The 25,568-nt window shown below is 36.7% G+C and overlaps 1 protein-coding gene across 2 annotated transcripts in view; it reads right to left on the bottom strand.

Moving 5' to 3' along the window:
- Positions 1 to 25,568, bottom strand: part of ANAPC10 (anaphase promoting complex subunit 10) — a 324,259-nt gene that overhangs the window by 56,985 nt on the left and 241,706 nt on the right. For both annotated transcript variants that reach the window (XR_014317379.1, XR_014317380.1), the window contains exon 7: positions 23,898 to 23,970. The gene's annotated coding sequence lies outside the window, so the exon portion shown is untranslated. The remainder of the gene's footprint in view (positions 1 to 23,897; positions 23,971 to 25,568) is intronic.

Genomic DNA, 25,568 nt, shown 5'->3' with positions numbered 1-25,568 from the left:
TCTGGCTGGGAACAAGTTTCGATCAGAAGAGCCTTTAATTCCACTATGAATTCTGCCATGCAATATCTCAAACCTGATCTGATATGCTGCCTGCAGGATTATCCAGGCAGTGGCTATCCAGCTTATTTAGGATAATCATTTTGTATGTGGTCCATTTAGAGGCATTAATCGGAGCAAGAGCATACTTTCCTTTGCCTCTCCAGCAAGCCAAACAGAAACAACAACACAGCAGCTGAATTATCCTAGAAGTATTTATACGCTGATATATTTTAAGAATACGAATTATTTATTTTAGAATGGCTCTTTGTTCTAATTTTCCTAATTTGGAATGGTCTTTCGTTAATGCTTTAAAGCCATATGCTGTAGTAAGGCCCAAAATAATGTTTAATATGTATCTTAAAAACTGCAGTGAGTGGTGCAAAGTAAACACTTATGTTTTGATTAGCTCCATTCCATGCTATGTGTCAGAACAAAAACTCTTAAAAACATTGGCCCTACTGTATTGTAGGACCTATGCATAATTATCTGAAAACACCCAGAAAGTGGGAGACAGAAAAGTAATGAATAAAATAAACAAAAAAAAAAAATTGAAGAAAAGTTTCAGATATTACAAGCAAAGCACTCTCTGTAGGACTAGCTTCTTTTAAATCCAACATATAAGGGTGCCCTGCTTTAAAAAAAAAAAAAAAAAAAAAAAAAAAAAAAAAGCTGTATATAAACTAGATAGCATACATAGTTGCTCTGTTTAGAAAACAGCAAAGTACCATGTAAAAAAGTCTCTGTTTAGTCAGCCCACCCACTATGAAAGGGAAGAAAAAAAAAAAAAAAGCTGACATTTAGAAAACAGGATATACTGAACAGTTTTCACTATTGTGCCCAGCAAATCTGATTGAGCTTTTTGTGTAAATTCTTCAGCATGGGCCCAATCCTGCAAGCTGCCCCCTAATGGGAAATGGAAGGTGTTCAAGTCACAAGTTAAAACAGCATTCTGAGCCCAATCTTCCTTTACAAAATGGCCTTAAAAAAAAAAAAAAAAAAAAAAAAAAGTTATCAGCAAAATAGGAAATTAAACACTAAGTGTGAGGCAAATATCCCAACAGCCACGCCTTTTGGAAAAGTTATCTTTTCAGTCCTACTACAGATATGACAAAATATTGTTCCTAACAGACCAAAAGTGAGGTTTAAAAAAAACTTCAAAACCAAAGTACATATAAACATGAGAAGAAAATCCAAATACTGTTACATAAAATTTTGAGAGCTCAGATTTTCCTGTGTGTTTGGAAAATGCTACACACAATGAGGTCCAGATGCTGATTGGAGCCAAGAAGCTTAATGCAAAGCAACTACTACGAGGAATTATTATGCGTGTCACTTCTACACAACACTCTGATGCAGATGAGGCCTGTGTGCATTGCTTGGGATAGTCTTGATCTGGTTTTGACATCCATCTGTCAGTGGGTGCAATGAATTAATCACGTTACAGTGCAGCGTCATGTCACCTTCTGAAGGCAGGTATACTAGGGGTGATAGTCAACCTCTGGAACCAAATCAATATGCACAGTCCTGAAAGTCACAGACACACACACGAAGTATATATATGCATGCACTCCTGGATGACACACTGCAATAAGGAGCACATATTTGCAGATAAAAGAGTAAGAAGGAAATGTCACTCTGTATAGCCAATCGCTCCTAAGCACAGGCCCTGCCTCTGTCTCCACTCCTCGCTTGCCTGCTTGCCTCCCTCTTCCCCTGCCCTACCCTTCCCTGGTGCTTGGTAGCTTGACCTAGAAGCTTGACCTAGAAGGCTAATAGAAACATGCATATACAACCAATAATGCTGAGGTTATGTATACAAAGCCCTCCCCAGCCTCCACTGAGCCAGCAGAGGAGCTCTCAGATCCTCATCACTGCCCCCTGAAGGAGCCTAATTAGGCCCTAATATCAGCCAGCAGAGAGAGATGCTCATCTGATCCCTCCAGCCTGTTCCCATCTATGTGAGATGTGCTAGTTTAAACAGCAGGTCTTTTTCTATCTTCCTCAGACCTACAAATGATAAAGAGCATAGTCAACAGATAAGGAACAACTTTAAACAACTGCAGAAACATAAACAAAACTTAACTGCAGGCTGAGCGCCTTTTTTTTTTTTTTTTTAACAGCACACACAGACCAACAGAGCCATCCTAAGCTAAGAATTCCAACGCAAAATTCCTGCAAAAGGCAAAATCCAGTGCCAAGGAGTTTCCCCTTGAGTACTGACTGAACCTTACTAACTAGACAGCAGTTGAAGTCCACTGGGGCACTCACAAAATCAGCCCTTGTACAGATTTGTGCCAGCTTTACAACTCAGAAACAGCAGCACACTGTCAGCCCAATGGCAGAGCAAGCAATTCAGCTCCTGACAGGTTAAAATAGTGCTCATTGTCTGAGCAGCAAGTCAATGCCAGCCAGGAAAAACTTTCAGAGATTAGACCAATGGCTAAACTTCAAGGAACGGAGGAAGTAATGCTGAGGAATCCACTGCTTTTTTCTTCTTTTCTCCTTCCTGCCAGGAAAAAGAAAGTTGGAGCTGCTGCGCAGGCTGGCAGGGAGAGCGTCAAAATTAAGGAAGCTTCCCATTAGCTTCTTTGCATCCAAAATTCTGTGTTATCTGACTTACTTTATTTTAACACTGCTGGAATATAAGAAATGACTCTGAAAGCACATGTTTCCCCTTTGTCTTCTCAACAGATAGAGAGTATATAATTATTTGAAGAAACACTAACTGAAGGATCATCCCTAGGACTAAGTCCTAGAGAGTACTTACAGTAGCAATGTGTTTGCCTAGTTTTAAATCACCCTGTTTATGGGAATCATAGTTTCAAACGATCACTTGAAACTAAGATAGAAAGACCGCACATGCATATTTCAATATTATTTCTCCAAGTTCAAGAAGATATTTCATATTTCTCTTGTTTGGTGAATGGGCACAGCTTCTGTGTGTCTCACAAAGCGGGTGTACTTCAGCCAGTAAGGTCCATTACAAGTATCAGTGTTCTATTAATAGGCCTTTAGCCATTAAAAATGCTCTACAATTATATCCAAATTTAGATGCATAAGCCATTGTTCCAACAGTAAAAATTTAAATTTGTCAATGTATAGTTACGGTAAGAAGTTCAATGATCACTTGTTATATCCATTTCCCCCGGAAAAAAACAAAGGCACTTTCACTGAAAATTGTTATAAAAAAATGTTCAGAACTTTTTCTACTCACTTTATACTTCCTTAATGCTGACTTATTATTGAGCTTAAGAACTTGCATATTTGAAGTTTGGTCTAAATGTCACAGAACTGAGAGCAAACAAAACTAATCCAAGTGTCATTGAATAATGACATACAGGAAGAGCAGATGAATAAATCTTTGTTCTTTTCCAGGAGTCTCGTGGACTGCACACATCAGGAAATGTCTGTTGTTTTTTTAGGTTGTGGACAACTCTTCTGTAGGTATGGAAAAATGCTAAATCCATGCCCCTGTCCTCATCCGTATCTTCTCTTTTAGTCACATAAACAATTCATTGGCAATACCAGTAGGGTGTAAGTTCTATTCTTTGCCTATGCTATATTTAGAACTTCTATAGAAAGTCATAAAAAATTACATGGGTTTCTTTTGCCTGCTCTGCCAAATTTTATGGTTATTACCTGCCTGTCTCTAAACTTAACGGGGGACATGGTTATCTGTTGCCATATATTTACCAATATGAAAGGAAAATGTACTTGTACATTAAATGACAAGCATAGTAAAGAACCTGCAGTCTGGCAATTGGATTGAACAGTGTTGCTAATAGCAGGGGACATATGTCAGAAACTCTACATTATCCTAAAACAGTGCCTCCAAAATGCCTTCATGAAAACAGGTAAAGGTGCAATACCATTACCAAGGAAAAGTGAAGTAGAATCTATTCACTCTGAAACCTGATAAACTAAATGTAAGGACTATCATTCTGTATCTTAGTTAAATGTGCTCTTAAAAATATTTACTAAATGGCTAACCACGAGACTAAACAAAAGCATTACCACCATTGTAAATCAAGATCAAGGCAGTTTCATGCCAGGCAGGGAGGCAGCTGATAATTTAAGAAGAGTGCTACAGATATTATGAGAGGTGAGAGATGATGACGATCCCATTGCTGCTTTTTCTTGAGATGCTGAAAATGTATTTAATAGGGTAAGATCAAATGCCGATATCTACAATATGCCTCTTGCAAGTTTTGTTTTGGATTAAAACTCAGAAACCTAATTAAAACAATTTACTTTCACCCATTAGCCTTAATCCTTATGAATGGCTTACTGTCTTCTCTGGTTATTTTACCAAGAGGCACTCAAAAATGGTGTCCTCCCTCCCCTGTCCCATTTTGCACTTGACCTTGAACCTTTGGCCATCTCCTGCAGTTTTATCCTGAAGTATTTGGTATCCAGAAACTGTTGATACATGCAGGTGACATCTAGACGGTTATTAAAAGGCATTTTCAAAGAATAACAAAGACTACTGAAGAAATAACTCAGTTTGATTTCCATTTACATTAGTATCCTCTTTCACTCCCTTGTAACACCAGTCTATGGCTTCATTTCTATGTCTTGGTGTACCAGAGTCATGGTATCATAATATCTAAAATACAGTATCTAAAGTTTTGCCGAGTTACCCAAATAGCTGCTTTGCAGGACTGTAGATTAGGGCTTAACTCAAGTTGATCGCAATGGGAGTTAAGAACTTTGCTTGTTCAAGGTTTTTTCAAAAAACTACCAGATCTCCAAAATTTTTAAAATGCAGGTTAATTCTGCAAGTAAGAATCAGGCCTATCACAACTTACTAGTTCAAAGAAACAAAGCTCTGCCAATTGCAGCATGAAGTTCCTAATTCTAAGCAGTTATCTTTTAATCTTCAGCAATTTTTCCAATGTGTAAAATACTTGCAAGTAAATTTGGAACTCAAGCAAAAGGAAAAAAAAGACATTTACAGCAAGAATAAAAAGCATTAAAAAAAAATCAAAAAACATTTGAAAGGTTTCAAAATTCTGTTTCAGATCCTCTGAATTGCATCCATTCAAAGAGACTGTTAACATTAAGAAATTTATATAAGAACAGCTTAAGTTCTTCTCAATTTACAAGCAATACACAGTCCACCCATTTGATCTAAAGAAACAAAATATACTCTTAGCAGAATAAATTCATACCCATGGGAAGTTTATTAACTAACTGACTTAACAAGGTTCCTACTTTACTGTCAAACAAAACTCTTACCTTTTAAGATGTTTCTAACCAAATCTCTAGTAGCGTAGTTGCAGACAACGAGAAAAAAAAAGTATTCAGATTGTGTGATTTACCTCGATACAAGGTGATCCATAGATTTCTTAAGGGATTGTTATTAAGTCTTCTCCCATTGCAAATGCTTCTCATTCTAAAGAGCAAACTTATTTTTGTAACTGGCTTTTGTAACAACTCTTTCTGAACTCGGCTTTGTAACCGAGTTTTTCTACAGATCATACTACATTGCCAAAGACTATAGCAAGGGGTCACATACCCAGGCTGGTAGCAAGCAAATTTATGAGGTAAATATACAATAGAATACTTTGAAATCTACTTATATAGAACACTTTGTTATTATTATATGCGTAATTAACTATACATTCATATTTAAATATATTTGCACACGTGCCACTGCAATACTACTTCAAAAGGCAGGCTTCTGCCCATTGCAAATCTCACCATACACTACGGAAAGGACTTTCATAACAATATAATTCCACCTGTTCGCAGGAGAAAACAAATTTTGGAGTATAATTTTTTATTTTTTTTTAATGTTGCTTTATTTTTAGACTTTTAGCAGCAACATTCAGATTGATTTTTGGCAAAGCTCCTGGCCAGCTTTCAAAGTCTACAAACTCCGTACACACAAAATCTCACCTATGAACAAGGAAAAGATACAGCTGACTGGGCTTTATGACTCACTCAGTGGATCTGTACATGTCAGAGACTGTCAACAGCTTTGGAAATATCAGTAATCCACGCACAGTAGCATATCCAGCATTTAAGAAAAACAGGTCTCACTCTTTGGTAAAACTGAGAAAACTGGATGATGTTGAAAGAAATATTCCTGAAAAATCTCAAAGCAGAGAAAACTAAATAAAAAAAAATAAACAAAGATATTATTGCTGAAGGGTTTCTTCATTATCGATCATTTTGAACCCTTTCACTGTACTGAAAAGAGCTCCTTGCCCAGGTGTGCTTTTGCCCTCATAGCCTCTCACTGCTACCTTCTCCATGAACTGTCAGCACAAGAAGTTGCCTGTTGACGATTTTCATTTCTTTCTGCCACTTTTCAGCTACTTTACTCTTTATAAAACCCTACATTTCTCAACGTGTATTTCCCTCTGTATGTACACCCAGATAAAAAAACAACCAACCCCCCCAAAAAAAACAAAACAAACAAACAAACAAACAAACAGACATGTCTCCAGGTAAAAATCTCAGAATTACTGTGGTTGGAAGAAACCCCTGTAGATAACCCTGCTCAAGTAGGGTCACCTACTAGAGCAGGTTGCCTACTACCACATCCCCTTTGGGTACTGGCTTTATCCAAGGATGGAGACTCCCAACCTCTCTGGTCAACCTGTGCCAGACCACACCACAATAACAGCAAGAAATTTTCTTTAATTCAGATGGAGGCTCATTTTCATGTGTTTAATTTGGGACCATTGCCACTTGTCTGGTCATTTGCTATATGACTGAGAAGAGTCTGATCAAGCCAAGCTCTTTTCTTTCAGAAAAAAAAAATAAAAAATCCCTATTTCAAAAGCAGACCATTTATTACAATGTATCTTCCACTCAAAAAAGATAATTAAAAACTGTGAGTATTTATTAAGCATATATAAAATGAGAGTACCTAGGGACCTACATATGAGCAATTCTTTTCCTTTCTTTATTGAAAATATTTCAGTAGGAAATGGTCCATAGAGATAAAATCTTTTATCTCCAATGATGTCCTAGGGCAGGAGAAAAGCAAGGCAGGAATATGTATCATTATATATTTCAACAGAGAAAACATGTTAAAAACAGCTGCACACCGTATTTTCTTGACAACAGAAGCTGTAAATCCTGGCCAGCTGAACCATATGGTATGTAGGGCAGTATCTTATGTTCTTCTACACAATATATGAGCTTGCATGACCATACACATTAATTACCAAATATTCTTACTGAGATGGGGTGCAGAGTATATGCAGTAGATATATCAAGTGCAATGCATGTAATTTTGTAAACTGGCTTTGATATTTTCCATTTTGAAGCAAAGAATGGGTGGAACCATGGCTTATACATGACACATTTCAATACAACATTGGAACAATTTTCAAAAAAAAAGGGCAAAGCCTTCTTACTAATAATGCCATTATCTTAAGTTTCTAGGTGGAGTAAGAGAAAATGCAATTTCAAAGTCTCAGATGATAGTTTGCCACAAATGCTGCAAACCCTAAGGTTCACATCTACTGACAACAATAGCAAGCTCTCTCCTTCACATTTTTATTTATTTATTTGTCCTCCTCTACCTCCCTTCAGACCTTGAAATACGTGACTTCCCTGTGCTTTGAACAGGTGTGTATTCAGAAGACCTGAGAAAAATCACATTTCCTTGGTAGTGTCATTTCAGGGAGCTGGGCTGGAGCCTTTTCAAAAGAAGGCATCCATTTCCCATTGATTTTCTGTGGCACATATTCTCAGGAAAACTTCAGTTCTTGCCTGTAGCTTCTAGCAATGACTGCTTTATATACCCTTAGCTGCTTCTTTACCTTCTGCTGCAGATATTCCTCATCATTTGAACACCCACAATGATTTTCTCTGACTCCTTGTGTGTAAAGGTTATAATAAATTTCACCTGTTCAAATCCAACACTCTGACATTTGTTGTTGCCAAAAAGTTCAAATGTCTTTTCAGCCAATAATAATATTGGTGTCAGCTGCCAGGTCCTTTCCTTTGTGAACTTTTGCCCATTTAAACTAATGGTGTCTTATTTGTTTTATGACTGTTTTTTTTCTAGTAGCTGCTCTTCTGTGAAGCCTTCTCTTGGCTATGTAAGTCATACATCAATCTGGAGGACACCTGCTTTTTAGTACTTGCTGCCAGACCTATTTGAAAAGTCAGATCTCCACTAAGCACATCAAACACTCTAGTCTCACTAGATCAGAAACACTGTGGGTTATTTAAGAATGTGGCCTGACATTACGCATAATCTGGTCTAGCTGCAGGTGGCTGCCAAAAGGGGAAATCCTGCTCCCTACCCCCAGCCCATGAGCTGAATACTCTTCCCCTCCCCTTACTTCCATTTGGAAATAATGGTCCATAGACCTCGTGCTAAACCAGTTCAATGAGCTGCTCCAGTGGAAAACTCATTTCTCTCCCCATCCAAAAATGTTTGCTGAACTGACACCCTGCCAGTGGCGCAAAGTGCTAGACCTAATGTCAAGGAGAATGAAATTCTTGATAGGATGAAAAGGAAGAAGACAGGAGCACCTCCTTTTCTGGTGGCAACCAGCAGCAGTTAGATCAGATGAGCTACAATGGCAAGTAGCAAGCATGTGAGCAACAGGTAAATCAAGGAATCAAGAAATGGTACATCACGTTAAAGACAAGTAAGAGAATCCGCTGACATGCAGGCACGACACAATTTCTTGTCAAATATTTTGGCAACGAAAGATGGTATTGATTAGAAAGGTTGATTCAACAGAGAATTTTCTGAGCATCGAACTACCACCCCAGCTGTGGTTTTCGTAGACAGTAAGATCTAAACAGCCTCAAGCTGAATTCTTAGAACATTTTTTCCAAAGAATATTCATCTTATACTTTTCACAGACTGAGCTTGACTGTTGTGTATTGCTAAATACAGAGTCTTGAAAAGTCAGACAGGAGAAATAAGGTTATGCTCCTCTCCTAAGACTGCAGAATGCATTTGGCAAATCTCCATATAGAACATAAATGTCTACACACAAAAACACAGATGAAGATGAGTTAGTGTAATGAATAGGAAAGGTATATTTAAAAAAAAAAAAAGGCAGAAAAGAAACAATAAGCTACGTGTGGAAAGTACAGGGTTGGGGGCTCCATCTAGCATTTGCTGATGTTAAAGATTGACTCTAAATTTGAAAAAAAAAAAGTCATTTTTCAATCAGCATATTGATTGATGAAGGGCAAAATTCCAATTTTTAGAAAACTTTCTCCTGGACAGCTGCATCACTGACTTATGTAACATATTACTAACAATAGTTTGGTCCAAGAAGATGCGTATAATAATCTATGAGACTGCCCACTAAGCATGCTCAACAAACTACTGCGTGATACTAATAAAGCAGCTCCCTGGGCAAGGGAAGTATGCCTCCAGGATGAAGAAACAGGTTACAGCCTGACTTCAGCTATAATACTTTAACAATACTAAACATCCTAAAACTGTATCAGAAATTCCAGAAAGCAAAGGCACCTTACTGTAGGTTTTGGTGACATGGAAGTCAAAGCAAATGGTCCCATAAAATAACAAAAATCTTTCTGATCTTATGACTGGCTAACAGGGAATCATGAGGATACTCTGACCTACAACTCAAGAGCAAAATGAATCTTTATTGGAAATGATGCTGCCAGAATAGGAACAAAAGGAGAACAAACAAAAGAAGCATGTTATAATCTTCTCTGCTCTAAGTAAGCGATAGCTATTGCTGTACAAACAGCAAAAGCAAACTGAACATTTAGTTAGACTGGCAGTAAGAGCTGGCAGTGAGTAAAGCGAACCATGTAACTATAATCAAACCCTAGTGTGGGTTACATGAAGTGACAGGAAAGAGCAACCAGCTGATAAAATTGTTCAGGTTTTTTTCTTTTGCCCCATGAATTCTGTGTGCTGTGAACATTTACCTGGTTCTGTAGGCTCCATGTGCAAGCACTAGGGGGTTAGGGTTCCAGTGCAGACTTGACAAAACTAAAAGACGGTTGATGAGGTTTCAGTATAACACGGATCCCAAATGAGGATAAATTCAACCCCCCTGTGGCATCTGGTAGTAATACTGTACTGTAGCAAATAAAATAACAGTAATAATAATTTAGATTTCTATATACTCCCCTCTAAGGCATCTGAAACTGGCTACTGTCAGAGAACAGATGTAGGACTAAATGGCCTGTGTCCAATATAGATGTAAAACTTTATTCCCAAATGTTACGTTTATATGAGGAGAAAAAAAAAATGAGGAAAACCAGCTTTTATCTGTAGTATTTATGTAGGTACTGGCAGACTCCAGTAAATTATACTAGGACCTCATTACCAAAAGCCTAAATTGCACAAGAAAGTAAAGCCAGCAGATCACAGAACACAACTGCTTACAACTTTCTCTGAGTTGGTCTGTATCTTGACTTAGGTAAGAATATCCCAAGAGCTACTCTAGCTTTTACCAGCTGTCAATCACTACAACAAATTTCCGAAGTTCAAAGGACTACTCCATGCCCTTCACACTGTTAGCCACAGAAGGCAGGTACAGTCATGATACCTGGAAAATATTATCTTCAGAAAAGATGTTTCCAAGGGAGACGTAAAGCTACTGAATGTATAGCGACTTCATGTCCCCAAAGCAGCTCACAGTGACAAAAAAGTCACTTGCCAGGGAAACATAATCTCTAATGGAGAGAAAGTTGAGCTTTTGTGTCAAGAAAGCCCAGAGTCAAGTTTACAGCTTGCAACCTAGAAGTCCTGGCGTACTAACACAATCCCCATAAGTCAAAAAAGAAGAGGCTGTCTTCACAGGAGAGAGAAAAACATCCCAAGTCCGTACCATTTGATTTATACTTGCAAAGGAAAGCTGAGCCAATTGTATGTGTAAACAGGGGTTGAGCTCCTCTCCCCTTCCATTCTGGGAAATGACTGTGGGTGATCCCTCTTCTTTCTTTACCTCCCACTGTCTCTTCCTCCTCCACCAGGGGAAAAAAAAAAAATCTGTTTGCCAGTAGACAGTGTGAATACCAGCTGAAACACCTGCATGCCAGACACATACAGCTGTCTTCTCCCATGCCTCTTGCTGACAAGGCATCTGTGCTGCACACCACACACACCAGTTTGCATGCTGTAGGTAAAGGATCTCTGCAAAACAGCTAAGTAGCCCTTTAGTATTATTATTCCCACTGCTCTTGTATAGTTCTTTTTACCATCCCCCATACTCTGAAGAGGAGAAGTTCTCCATGAAGTACAGCAGCCCAGCAAAAATATGCTGTATATCCCAAAGCAGTGACTTTTCAAACTTTCATACAGTGCCATCACCACATCACTCTAGGGTTGGCTTACAGGGCAGCATGAAGTCAGAGCCCTCCTCTAATCAGGAAATACAGATATTTATAAGATTACAAGCAGGCTTGTCTTCTCCTTCAGGACACCCTCTGTGCTTAGATAACATCACCGCTGATTTCTTTGCACTCTTTCTTCCTGGTTGTGCAAGAAACAAGAATAAAGTAAGAACAACACATCTTCCACCTTAAGATTTCTAAACCCATTTCAGATGTCCCAGAAAACAGAACAGGATGGATAAACTTCAAACCAGAGTGAAGCAAAAATTTCAAGTATCTGAGTCTTAACATTATGAAATATAATTGTATGAATAACTTCATGTCTAACTTCATTACGTTCATGTCTAAAGGGAAAAAGGATTTTTAAAAACTGTTTAACAACTTATTTTCAGGTGTTTTGTTTGACAAGATACCACTGTTGTTTTTGAATTAATTAAAAATAAAACACAAGATTGTTTCAAAATGCAAAACTTAAGTATTTTCTGTTAACAAAGGACAAAATAATACAGTTGGACTTTTTCAACAAGGTATTTTTCACCAACTAATTCACTGTATTTGCCCATGTATACAATACCTCTCATTTGATGTCCAAATTTAACTTTCTGTAAATTGAACTGTTGCATGAACTTTTTCCAACAATATTTCCAAGTAAAAAAGGCCTCAATATCAAAACTACAAAACAACTGCAGCTCACTCTCACTTGACTCACTTCTGTTTTGTGGGTTCTTAGCATATACAGAAATTGATGCCTGTGCATGTAAATATGGATTTAGGACACTAAAACTTGTCATTTAGATTTTAAAACTTTTGCTACTAGGCAAAAGATCACAAGAGGATAAGACAAAAAGCAAAAACATACACATTAAGTATTGTTATTTAGATAAAACCTGCTAAATTTCATTTTTTTCCAAAACTTAGTTGGCAGAAAATGGCCACTTTTGCTTTGCCAAATGTTTGATACCAGAGGGATACAATATACACTTTTTTTTTTTTTTTTTTGGTTGTTAAGTCTTTTTCTACATGCTTGTCAATAATTCAATAGCTAAGATAAATATCAACACTAAATTTTTCTTTCAGTTACATTATATTCCCTTAAACTTACTGGAGCTGACTAATATCTAAAAATGGAAGGAATCTGGAATGTCAGTTCTTAAAGCCCTGTATCTTATTTTATTTTATTTTAAATCTTCTTAATGCCTTTCTAAAAGGAGTCCTCATTGTCATATAATAACAAAGAATATTTTTTCAGGAAAACAAAACAAAACAAGACACTAGCAAAGCATGTTTAATTTTTAATATCCTACAGGTCTTCTTACATAGCATGAGGTAAGATTAGTACTGGGAACACAGCATTTCTAAATTATTTTTAAAGACTACAGAACACCTTAATTTTTTTTCTCTCAATATAGGTTGGTGGGTTTTGGTTTTGTTTGTTTAATATATCCGTGTAAATAAAGTTACCTGTCAGTACGCAAACACACAAAGAGTACCATAGTCTGCCCTTAAAAGTCAGCAAAATCAAGTAAAACTAGTGGCAATGTTGCCATAAGAAAACAGACCGATCCCTGTTTCTTCCCAATGAAGAACATGCATTTTAGCCATTGTGTTGAGTAAGAACAGAGGCAGACTCTTAATCTAGCCTACAGATTTATCCTTTAAATCAGAGATAGAAGTATAACCAGTCAACCATTGACACTTAAATTTTGTTCAAAACAATTTTTCTTTATAGCTATATGCAATATATGAAGAAAAACAGTGTTATAAAGTCATGTTAACATGAAGAAAAGTAGGAGATGGGAAAATGTAAACAATAAGCCCCATAAAACTCACTAACAAACCCGTACATTTTGAATTGCTCTTTGGTAACTGATGAAAAAAAAAGTGTTATGAGGCAAATCCTTCACTGGGTCACTCACTGGGGAGACTGGTAAAAATAAATTGCACAGCTCTAATTTTCCTAGCAGCTTCCATGCTATTCTTTGAAACTGAGTAAGAAACCCTTGGCCTAATCCCAAGAGCCAATCTATAGTAAATAGTGCACACTTAATGCCTAAGTTCCTTTTTAGCACCATTCAGACAGTGACTTCAGCCACACAGCTTAGTCATAGCAGACATTTTTGTGGTGAAAGCATTAAACCCACATGCAGCTCTCTTTCTGTGGCCACTGGGGGTCATGCTCCTTTCCCATTAGCTGAATAAATCATAAAGTCTGCACAGACCACACAAGAAGCAAGGCTAGCAAGCCACAGGCAGTGCCTACAGCCTGCTATTTCTTTTCAGAATTAAAAAAAAAAAAAAGGAAGAAAAGAAAAACAGGAGAGAAACACTGCAAAACAGCCTAGCTTTAAGAAATTATTTGCTTTTTAAAATTTGATCTCTTTGAAGTCCACAGAGATTTGTTTGTTTGTTTGTCTTTTAACCCAAGCAGCTACAGTGAAGAATAAAAGCAGAGAAAAATAAAAAGAGCGGCATGCAATTCCCTTGTCCTATGCTGCAACTGCAGAAGGTAAAAGTTCCTGGTACCCTGCTAAATAATAGAGGCTGTCACACAATGTAAGAGCTCATCGGATACCGGGGTAAAACAAAATAGATGCTGATTTGAACAGGGTCGAGCAGGGAATCAAGATAGTGTACAGTATTTTTCACATCAGATGATTTATTCTGCCAATGAAAATGACAGCAACTAAGCAAGGTCTGGAAGTCCAGAGGTTGGTTCAAGTTCCCATCAATCAGGAAATAAGATAAGGAATTTTAAACATAGCCATTAACATGCAACTAATGAACATGAAGAAGATATGCACAGTTAATTATGCTACGGAGCCTTTCTTAAGCATTTCTTTTAAATGTAACAACCCCTGAAATACTTTTAAAAGTGCAGTGAACTTTCAAGAGACTTTACATAACAGCTTGATTGGCAACTAGAACATGCCCCGTTTTTCAAAGCACTCGGATGGGGCGGGCGGCTGGGGGGAGTGTGTGGGAGGGTGGCTTTTCAAACTATGTTCTGTTCCATGATCCTGTCTAGATCGCTTGGACATGCAGTGTTTAGAAAATTTACATGCTTCACTGTCTACATGCTGAAAAAGTTTTTTGAGCAGGAAGGGCAGCTGAATCAAAGATTGCTGGGTCTATTTACGCACTGTCAGCTGAACCTTTGTTTGCTATTCTGTTTTGTGCTGGCATTTCAGATGCAATCTAGGATATTTCTTAGCACAACAAAAAATGCATATGAGAAAAAAAAAAAAAAAAAAAAAAAAAAGCCCACAGGAGAATAGATGAAGAAAGAAAACAAAGTAAGCACCAGCTAGGGTCAGAGAGGCTTAGGCCACGGTTTTGAAAGCTCCTTCAATCAGCTCTACCAGTAATCCTAAATCCTTACCTGCTATATAACTTATGCTTTAGCTATTATAGTACTCCTGAGTAAAGACAGATAATCATGTTGAATTGTGACAAATTATATGGTGGTTTTGAGATGTGAGCAAGTACTCACAAGGGAGTAGGGCAAGACCACTTAAATCGGTTTCATTTGTGACTTAATATTGTGGGTTAAAACTTGTGTGACCTTTGCCAAAGACATTTCATATACGTGTAGGAAAAAAATCAAGTCCCAGGTCTCAAAAGATTCCTAGCAATAAGATATATAGTTTCTGACAGGTCACCAAAGGCGTAGCCTGAATTTTATCATGGAATTCTTACTGATGGATTAAGTACCACTTTAACCAGAATAACAATAAATAAAAATCCCTCAGTGGAAAAATGGAGAATGGTGTAAAATTTAGGATTTCACTCATACCAGTGGGACAGCTAGCATTTAAAATTTTCATACATGTTTTCCACAACCATAAAAGTAAAAAATATGCTTAGACAGATCATATAGAGCATCCTTCATGAAAGTGGAGTGCTCCAAAGACCTCTAACACTTGAGATTTCATATTGATGCAGTTACCAAAAGAAGCTGAGTGAAGCAAAACTCCCTTCTCCTCCTGGCCATTACAAGCCAAATTTTTAACCTTTTCCTCAGGCAAAAGTTGTGTTGATCTCACTGGGAGATTTGCTTGAGTGAGGACAGCAATATTAAACTCTACTAGCAGCAAGAACCAAGCATACCACTTCAATAATTTTAAAATGAAAACCATACAAATATACTTGTTTTGTCCAAATGTGTATGAACATTAGCAACATAAAACATTTCATAAGCTTGTGTAATACAAGGATAGCTACAGATTTGAACTTGGCTACTTTCAAAGCACCCTTACTTGCAACGAGCTTTAAACAAAGTGCAAATATTGTGAGGCCAAATGTTCTCTCCAGATTCTGGCATGGGTATGTGAGCACAGGATAGGATAAGACAATATGTGTAAGGGAAGGGAAGAAAGGTTTTCTCAAAGCAAGCAGAAGGGAAATTGCTCTGCAGCTGTTACACATGTCTAAGAGGTTCAGGTAATGGATAAAAGGCCAGTTTTCCCCCCTCACTTTCTCCCTCTGCCTGAGTGCCATACTTCGGAAAGAGTGAGCATAGCTCAATTGAAGCTCACAATTGAATTAGCTCTGCCGTTCACAGAATACAGAAATTCTCATGTATTTTTGCTCTTCTGCAAACAAAGAGATGGGGAAATGTTTAAATCCTTAATAATATGCGATACTAGCAACACACTACGTGGCTTCTGTCTTCAAATGTAATGACAAGAAAACATACAAATGCTTGAGATAGCAAGGGTTACAGCTTACAACACCTACAACAGTTGCATTTATTCCCATTGTATAGCATTACTCCTATCTCTGTAAATAAACTCCAGATATTTAAATGGAAGAATTGCATCTGACAGTTTATTCTGAATTGGTTTCTGTTGCACCAATGAGTATCATCACCAGCAAAACACAGTCATACAAATCCCAGGAGACCAAAGTTATGCCCTGTAAATATGAGGTCTGCTGTCTTCAATAATCAAATGCCATGAACAGTATAGATGCATGAAAACTCACATCTTCATGCAGTGCAAACCAACTGATGCAATATACTCTATAAAAAAAAAGGGTAGGAGCATCTCTCATATCAATAAAGGCTGAGAGAGCTGGCAGTGTTTAGCCGAGAGAAGAGAACACTCAGGGGGATCTCTTCGGAGTGTACAAACATCTGAGTGAAGGATGAAAAGAAAACAGAGCCAAATGCTACTAGAGCTATACACAGAGGCTCATACAGAGGCCTTGGTATGCAGTGGTAGATTAGGACTTGATAAAGCAAGATCAGATTTGATTATCCCTTAGATATTTGTCAAAAAAAAAAAAAAAAAAGAAAAAGAAAAGAAAAGTTTTAAAAAATGTTTCTTCAAAAGTACAATGCAATTGGACTCATTCAGTTCTTAAGAATAATGATGTGGACCAGATTCAAGAGTAAAAGGTGTTTATACAGATATGCCTACTTTTTGAGAATTCTGATATAAGAACTCATTGAAGGAACAGCAGATTATTCTTTTTAAATCCTACTATTAAAATACTGTACCAGTTGGTCAAATATCTTGCTGGGGAAAAAAGTACATGAGATAAGCCATCTCTCTGAATTTATCATGAGATATCCTACTGGTATAAAACATACTTACATAACTCTTTATTTATCAATAGGTGTATTGCCACAAACCAAAGAGACAGTTTCTGCTGTGTCTCATTATGAATTGTTGCTGCTGAATCCCTTCTCCCATTTAAAATCACTTTACTTTGAATGATATACATTTTGGGCATCGGAGTATATTTGTAAAACTAGTAGTTGTGGTAACAAGACGAAGTTTACATGTCTGTCCACATCAGCACCATGTACTCAAGATGGATTTCAGCTGCCAAAAAGGTCAATCCAAACTGCTTGCACAAACCTGTCTTTATGCTCCTGTTTATTATGCTCCCATGTAGTAGATGTCTCGTGCACTAAAACAGTGCAGCCATATGTCAACATCTCTCTGGTGGTTCCGAATGTTCTAAACAAGAGCGAGGGTGCACTGAACCTCCCATGTAAACTTTATACAACAGATTCAGCAGAACTGTAATTATTTACAAAATGATGGCATGAGAAATCTCTGGATTTATATCTCACTTTAAAGTAACAGGGATTGTGTCCACATAATTCTTGAGTTCATGGTAGGTTTTTAATTTACTTTCTTATTTTTGGTATGATACAATACAACACAGCACCCTTTAAACATCAATGTCATTATTTAAAGATACTGATTACTTTCTAAAAAGAAATCTTTTATCTTTCTCTCTCTATTTTTAAAAATAAAGGTACAGTAATTATAGATGAACCTGTATGTTAGATTACTGGCACTGCATGACACTTGTGCCTTGGATTCCAGTTATTTCCTGGTCAGAAAGGAGCAACTAAACAAGGAGAGCACAGAATTCGCTCATCTGCACAGTAAGCACAAAGCACAATTGGTAGGTAAATTCCACTGAATTCAGTTCTTGAGCTTCTCTCAAAGCCTGACACATTTGTCAGTATGACAGGTCCTCAAATGAAAAAAAACAAAAACAAAAAAAAAGATTATGCCTTTTCCATGACTGTTTACAGACAAATGGAACAGAGCAGAGCAGCATGTAGCCAGGCCTACCTGAAACAAACTGTACTCAGGGATTCCGGCCCCAACAAATATCACTTTTATGGGATTACACATCATCAGTACTTCCATGCTCTGAACTTAAAATTGGCTCTCCTTCAGTCCTCTAGACTCTTACTTTTGTCTTTTAAAAAATATTTTTTCTCTCTCCCCAAAGAGTATGTATACAACAAATCAAGCTCTTTCTGTACCGTAAGAGTACGAAATACAACACCTTCGTTTCTAACCTAATTATACCTCTTCTATAGATAGGCACGTTTATGAACGTTTGCATCAACCACTTTTCAGTTACTTTAACATTCTCATACGCATTTAATACATATCTTAAAACATTCCTATGTAATATATATTAAATTCTCTTTACCTCATGTACAAAAGTCTTCAGTTGTTTTTGCTGCAAAGCTAATATATAACATAATAATAATGATTATTTGTAATACAGTGCTTCTTATCTTAGGATCTCCAATAATTGAGTATAATGAAGTATTTATTATTTCTAGTTCAGGACAAGCAAACAGTGTTAAATGGCTTCTCCAGAATCCAGGGCTTAAGGCCCTCTGCTCCAGCCACTCTCCTGCTACAGTTTGTTATTTCTCCATGCTGGTGGGCCTCTTGCCTGACTTTACGACAGTTAAATAATGTAATTAAACAATTAAGATGATTGTCCTTAAATGATCAATTAAGACAGAATTCTAAACACGCTTCCTCATTTGGAGTTTAGCCTACTTTCTATCCCCTTCTGTGTATCAAAGACAAGGCAGCTAGGCTAAATCCTGAAATCACTGTACCTCATAGATTTTATGCTTTATCTTAAGCTTGTATGAGTGCTGTGTGGTAAGTGTTATTTTCTTAGGGCTTGGGAAAACTTACAGCTACACAGTCAATCAATGTACCCACCAGATGCATCAATTTTACCTGAAGAAAAGATAATATTTCTTGCTATACTGTATGTTCCTTTCCTCGATAGCTGGTAAGTCTAATAAATATGTTCTAGAGTGGTGATGAATGGCCAAGCAGCTGAACTCTTCTGAAATAACCTTTGTAGGCTTACTTAGAACACTTTGTTAATTAGACTTAGATAGGGAAAATAAAAACCAAAGCCAGCAGAACCACAGTTGCCATACCTGTATTTAAATAACTATCAGACAGGATTGAGCTGATAGACATAGGGAGGCGACAGGGATTTTGTGATATGCAAATAAAATTAGCATGCCTAAAATCCGTTTCTTTTCTAATTGCAGATATTGTAATTTAATTAAAAAGGAGTAATATTTAAATAAAAGATTACCCACTTAAACAAGTTTTCTCTATGAGCTTTTTCTCTCTCAGTTATGCTGTTTAGATCCTTTGCAGAACTGGTGTCTTTCTTTACTAGTTTCATTCTGTATCATAAACATTCAGTGTTATTACAGACATCATGGTATCAAGCTCCAGATAGGCTGAGGTTTTAAGGGGAAAAATTAGACTATTTAAAGCAATTATAACTTTCCACTTGATAGTTTTAACATTCTACAATCATTACTGAGTCTGCAGGCACTGTTAACCTGTTCTGGTGAGACAAACATGTCTTTTCTAATGTTTACTGAGATATTGTAAATTACTTAACGTACAGCAGAGTACGTTTTTCTCAGTTAATCTAGATCTGATCCCTGAGGGGCTATTTATTACATATGTATACAACCTGTCTGTAGAAGTGAAGTTAATGTAATATGACACAAGTAGCACACATTGTTTAAATGTGTTCCAGAAAGTTAGCAAATTTACTTAAAAGAATACTTACATGCTCTTCTGCCTGGAAAACAATGAGGAAAAGGGTTCTAAATATTAAACACTGCTGTTCACTGTAGGTGGCCAATTAATACACTGTATCCAAGCTGGAACAAATCCTTCAAATATATACATAAAGCATATAATCTCTTATCTGCTTAGGCATTATCAAATTTTTAACAAATCCTAGTAACTTCAAACACAGCTTTAATGGGATGTGGTACTAAAACATGCAAAGTAAAGAACAGAGTTTTTAAGAACATAATCTGTTTTAGAATGTTTCAAGAGAACTGCTTTGAAATGCAATTATAATCTTAACCCATGAGTAAATGCGTGCCATCTAACAGAATTATGTTACATGAATTTATATAGAAAGAGATAGCCTTGTGTTTCCTAACACCCATCACAATTTGAAAATTGGGGTTTAGACAGAAGTATCTTGAGTTGGTTGTAAAGGGTAGCTGTGTTTGAACACAGGAGCACGCTTACGGCTATAAGTTCGGTCCCTGTAAATGTTTTATATGATGAGGACAAGAGAGTTTATTTGAGAGAAAAATCCAACAGGATTTTAACAGTATTCTAGCCCTGCTAAATAGTTGGAGCATATTTAAATACAACTTTTGGGTCTTTATCTCAGTGACCTAAAATTAATATAACACATCTTTGTCTCAAGGTACAAGAAGATGTGAGCTGCTGCTTCCTAAGACTGCCTCAACTTTTCCTTACACACACAGTGAAATGTCTTTTTTCAAAGATGACACTTCCAGTTTCCTTTGTGCATGCAGAATACATGCTTTTCACTCTTTTTATTCTGGTTTATAGTTGCCTCGTCTTCATGGCTGACATAAATAAGCCATATTTGGAAAACAGCAACATGGGTTAAAAATGTTGTTTATCGTGGTGAAGACAAAGCTATGAACTTTTCCAAGTCAGTGTGTTCCATACAGACAGGTATGGCTCATACTTGCTGCTTTTCATTTTGAGATGAAAATCTTTACCTGGTAGATTACAATTCCCATCTTTTCCCAGAATATGTTGCAATTCTCAATTATGAGAAGAAATAAACTGTATGTAAGTGATGCAAGTCTTGTATTTTAATATAGTAAGCTTTATAAAATTTACAGACCACCCTGTTGAAGAACATTAGTGACCTCAGTGAAGATGCTCTTTCTAGTGCTTTGATGTCAAAAGGAAAATCAAAAGCAGTGGGTTTTGACCATATATGGTGACTGTGCAAGGTGTGCTTTTGATCTTTATTCAGTGCACAGCCATGGTCAGATGCAAAAAAACGATGCAGGAATCTAACTGATATTTAGGTAGAATTTAGGCAATGCTGAAAAGACTATTCAGCTACCATCAACTAATTCAAATCCTAAAACACCTTAGCTTTCATTTTAAAGATTGCTGAGTGCCTTCATTGCTGCTTCTATACCTGCCTTTAAACATGCCAGTTACCACAGAGCACAGCAGCTCAGACCTTAGTTCCTGATGACCTTAGTTCCTTAGCATCCTGAGGATCTCTGACAATGCAGTTTGTAGACCTTCTAGATCAGGTTCCAAAACCAATGCACCAATGCAATAGTAAATACAGCTTCTTGTTTTTTCCCTTTTTTTTGTTGTTTGTTTTTATTAATAGTTCAGAGCTTACATAATATGAAGGTAGTAGAGGTTCAGCTCCTCCCTCTGCCTAAAAGGATTCATGCTACAATTGCTCACCTGCAAGGGAAGTTACCACTGCAGGGTGCAAAAGAAAAGCACGTGTATGTGTAGAAAGCAACAAGAAACGTTATGCTGAAGCTGTTTCTGTTCCAAGACTAGAACACAGCAAGAAAAGGTGAGAAAATGCAGTTTTGACTCATGTTTCAAAAACAGTGCATATACTTTACATTAAAAAATTGCATAAGTGCATAATGAACAAGATGATTCTACCAGTGGTAGGGTCCTACAGTCTCCCCCTTTCCAGGTGAAGGCTTAAACACCAAGTCTGACAATTTCGCTTATATTTGCTTCAGGTAGTTTACCTACACTAGTTCAGATTCAAAAGAGAAGTTATAGACTGCCCTTTTTATCCCTCCAAGTCAGGTATGGCCAATACTCACTCACTCAGTAGAGGACAGATCTGAGTCCTCTACAGTGGAGGTTGGATTCCGTATTTCCCATGTGGAACAAGCATTAATATGTGTATAAGCACTAATAATAATTGTTTGGGAGGTGTTCATGACCACTGGAAATATTGAAAAAAAATACTGCTACTAAACTTTATTCTGTAAAGATTTAGAAGTTATATCAGGAGAGGGACCTTCTCTGCAAAGCACTAGCAGAAGAAAGTGGTTCTGTCTCAAACGTCTTAAGGCAGGATTCAATGTTCACCTCTGCCTTTGTTGTCCTCTACTGAATTGTGGATAGACAGATGTGCAGTGGCTCTGGTGCCTCCCAGGGCCTTTCTCTCCCTATACAAAACATTACTATTTTTAAGTCTACTGTGCTGGCCAGATATATAAAAGAACACATTGCAGAACACCAGAATGACAGGATGGAATGACAGTTCTGGCCACTTTTTAGATCTGGCCCTTAGTGTGGAATGACACTGCTTGTACCTTAGTATCTGTGTGTTGTTGTTTTTTTTTTAACATAGCACATCCTGTTTAGATTTGCAAGTGCCAAGTGATGATTCCCTATATACTTCCTGTTTTTATCACTATTTTTTTCCTAATAAATAGTACCCTGAATAGGAGTGGAAGAAGAGCTTAAAATGAAACCAGTTGTCTCCTCTTCAAATAAGTAAGTAGGCTGTTTTTTTGTTTATTTTTATTTTTGCTAGAATGATTATACTATGTGTTCCACATTGCACTACACAACATGATGATTTATACTACATTTATTACAATCCTGATTTATGTAGTTTCCTATATCTACAACAGCTCTTGTTCTTAAGGGAGAAATTGGGATGTCAAGTATCCAAACAGAAATAAGTCCTTTTGTAGTCAGTAGAAAGCAGGCGCCACAAAGAATTCTGCAGTAATCTGTAGTAGTTTGAGACTTCCTTTAAGACTAGACTACATATTTCAAAATAGGATCTTGATCCAAATCCCAGTGAGTTTAGCTGAAAGACAACCTCCCTCAATTAGCTGGGCAAATTTAGTGGGTTTTGAATCAGGTCCTACCTAACACCTTTCCAATGATTTGGACATTCTCTTCCATGTAAACGGAAGATGACAAATATATTCAGGTACAACATTGTAAACCCTATTCCCAGTAAAGTCACTCTGAGTTCTGCTAACCTGAAAAATACATTTACATGAAAACCATTTTTTATAATTTCAATTCTATAATCACCCAAGTTTATGAGTCAACATTTTTTTAGCACTGTTTGACTAACAGTTAAATTCTTACATCAATGACATCTACTGCAAGGGTTTCTACCATGTTTTCTGCCTGCTTTCCTTTGAGGAAATCAGAATAAAATATAATTACTTATAAGAGATATATACATGTATATATATTTAAGAAATGAAGGTACTACAGAGTAAAGACAAAGACACGAAGAAATTTTCTTAGTATCACACAACAAGTTAGGAACAGATTATTGGGCCACAATAAACCACTGCCATCATCCTGTCTGATCTCATGGATAACACTGGTCAAGGACTCTCTAGAATTTATCTTGTTTGAAATAATGGATATCTTCTAGAAAGAAGTGGATATGAGTAAGTATTAAAAATATAACTTAAAAATGTCCAGTGACAATCTATCACAACTGTTCTGTCTGTGTAGTATTCCAAAGGTTAATTACCTTCTCTACTCAAAATAACACCTTGATTGAAGTCAAGATTTTTCTAGCTAAGCTATCAATTGTACTGACTTCTAAGTTCTGCTAGAATGAAGAGCTCTTTATTAGAAGTTTTCTGTTCCACATAGAGATACTTATATGGATGAAAAGGCAAGAATAGAATTTCAGTTTTCCCTCTGATTGGCAGTAAGCCACTGTCACTGTAGTCTCTCGGGACATCCTCCCACAGCTACAGCTAAGTATAGTTTTACAATCACTTTTGAAAATAATACATCATACATATTACTTTGGTATAAAATGAACGACACATGGAAAGCACAACATATCTTAGCAACAAATTCCTTTGGATTATGTTGAATGTACAAAGAAAAAAAAAAATTAAAAAGGCATCTTACCTCAACTTCTTTGTGAACCTTTATCTTCATCAACTTGTTTTCCTTGAATTGTTGCCACACTCTTGATGTTCACCTAAACAGAGTTTTAGTTCCAAATTAACTTTATGCTATTAACTATATAGACTACATAAATCTACATTTTAATAAAGCATGAAAAAAAAAGCCTTCTTTATTCAGTTGTGCTGTAGCATCTCTCCCCCCCAAAACTCATCTCAACTTTTATCCCAGCTTCTCTTCTCTTTTTAGAGGTGCCTAGAGATAGATCATTAACTCTCATCAGTTACAACTGATCTAAGTTACCTAGTTCTACCAATGTTACATCCATAAAGAATAAGGTGAATAAACTGATCTTATTGATAGCATAGTCTAGAAAGCAAAATTTCTATCTCTAAATGAATAATGTAAATTCACATTTTATGTTAACATTGAATCAATTTATGTAATGAATACATATCACTATCACTTTGTTGCAAATGGAAATTCATATGGCAATTGGCTTGCAAGTTTTCCGAAAACAAAAGTTTCACAGATTTCCTGAATGCTGTAATGCTGCTTCACAGTAGAGAAGATAGTAAAATATATATTTGAACAGTCATCTTTTTTAAATTTTCTGAAGTGCTCTTCAGCTTCAGAAAGTAGAGAGGAAACAATGAACATCCGAGAACTACAATTTACCTCAAGAAATCCAATATGCATACTTGCTACATTAAAAGAATACAGTAAACTGTAATGTTTATAACTATTCTTGCTTATAAAGGCATAGATTGTCCATTGATTCCAGAATTAGGAAAAGAAGGGTTTAAACATAACAAGAACAGTATCTACGTCTGTTTGGTGTTCTGCCAGCACTTACTCTAAATACTTCACATGATGCAGACTACTTAAAGATACTTATTTAAGTACACATTCACCTTGCTTAAATCACTTTAGAATTAAACATAAATTGCATTCCATACTGAGAAACAGATTAATAAAGGTGAAAAGAAGATCATGTTTCTCCTGTTAGCCTCTTGTCAACTCTGTAGGTCTAGATGATATCAAGATGCTTTAGAGAGAAATGAGCACTCCAGCTAAATAACTGGTAAAGTATTTGTTTTATCAAAATCTGCACACACAAAATGATTTGAAACTTCACCACACAGAACAAATACCTAGGTCCTTACGGGTTTGTTTTTCTTCGTTTTCATTTTCTAGGAGTAATAACGACCTTGGGGCAGGGCATTTCCTTTGGATTAATGACTGGCTGGGGTTAATGGCCAGGAGCTGTTCTTTGGGCCATCAGTTCCTCTCAGGCGGTCATTAATCCCCAGGAAATGCTCTGTGCCTCAATCATTATTGCTTAATTTCAGTGCAAACAAACTACTGTGGCAGACAGCATGCTGTATGCTATCCCTTAAGCACATGGAACACAGATTCAGTTAATTTAATCAATTGTTTACACTATGGTCTATTTTCTGTAGCAAGAGGAAATTACAGATCTTTTGATTGTTATATGAAATCTGTTGGTTGGTCTCATCATCATTTGATAGACTGGACCATTTCTGCATGCGTTATTCAGTTTGTCACTTATGTTGTAATAATTATTAATTATAAACTGGATGGCTATTGCTCACTTTATTCCTTGGCAAAACTCAGATGATTGTCCTAAACACTATTACAAAATGCGTTTTC

This window comes from Aythya marila, assembly GCF_965140915.1.
Source record: "Aythya marila genome assembly, chromosome: 4".
Classification (NCBI taxonomy): Eukaryota; Metazoa; Chordata; class Aves; order Anseriformes; family Anatidae; genus Aythya; species Aythya marila.
The sequence above is the reverse complement of the archived record's forward strand: the minus strand, read 5'-3'. Positions and strand labels throughout refer to the sequence as shown.